This window comes from Frankliniella occidentalis, unplaced genomic scaffold, assembly GCF_000697945.3.
Source record: "Frankliniella occidentalis isolate FOCC.00 unplaced genomic scaffold, Focc_3.1 Scaffold62, whole genome shotgun sequence".
In the NCBI taxonomy this organism is placed as follows: Eukaryota; Metazoa; Arthropoda; class Insecta; order Thysanoptera; family Thripidae; genus Frankliniella; species Frankliniella occidentalis.
Genome location: NW_026267192.1, coordinates 1,081,219 through 1,082,156, shown reverse-complemented (window position 1 = coordinate 1,082,156; position 938 = coordinate 1,081,219).

Genomic DNA, 938 nt, shown 5'->3' with positions numbered 1-938 from the left:
ATGTCTACAGGGTGCTGAGTGCTCCACCCCCCTCGGCCTCGACCTTGCCGCCGCTGCCGTGCATATGTCATGCATGCCCAATGCGCCATGTCCCGCCATGTGTGTGTTGACTCAGTCCACAAAGGGGCGAGCACCGTCGTTGCCGCCGAGGCCCCCGTCCCGCACGTCGAGGTGGCCGCCGCCGCCGCCACGCCGCCACGCCGCCACGCCGCGCCACCGCCCCGGCAGTGCATCAGCAGCGCGAGGGCGAAGAGCCGCGCTAGCACGAGTAGAGCGGCCGTGCGCCGTGCGAGCGTGCGCATCGCGTGAGTATGCACTCCACCCGACGGCCGCCCCTTCACCAGCCCGAGAAAGGGAAGTTTCCTGCTACTCTGGAATTTCCGCCTAAGGTGCTATCTATGGCTGAGGAGCTAGTGCGAGTGGCGTATGGGTCATTGTATTCGCGTGTAATAATTATCTCTAGTCCGGCTGCGATCGGAGGAAGCTCGCTGTTTACCCTTTTGTTTTTATACACATCTTGTTCGCGTTTTGAGGCCGCAGGCAAAGGCCGGGAAAAGGGCTGTACGAGTTCTTCGAGAATGACGGACTCGAATGCCAATTCTTCGAAGTGAGTGCTCGGCATTGACATCATCCGAAAGCCATACCTATGCCTGGGTGCAGAACAGGTGCAAGTCAAGTCGAATGATTTGCAAAATATTATTTTCCAACTTCGTAGCGAACATTTGTTGACTTTTTCTCGGGCGTGTTGGGTCTGCTTGGTTGACTATCCTATCACGAGGCCATGAACTGCCTTCGCCAATCCCAGCTGTGGCGCAAAGCCCCCTGCTTGGATCAACTCATTAATTGGTAATTGGTGTGCTTCGGTGAATGAATCGAGTTAAAGCACGACTGACCGCAGTGGAGACGGAACGGCCTTGTGCCGAGTGAAGCGCCACTCC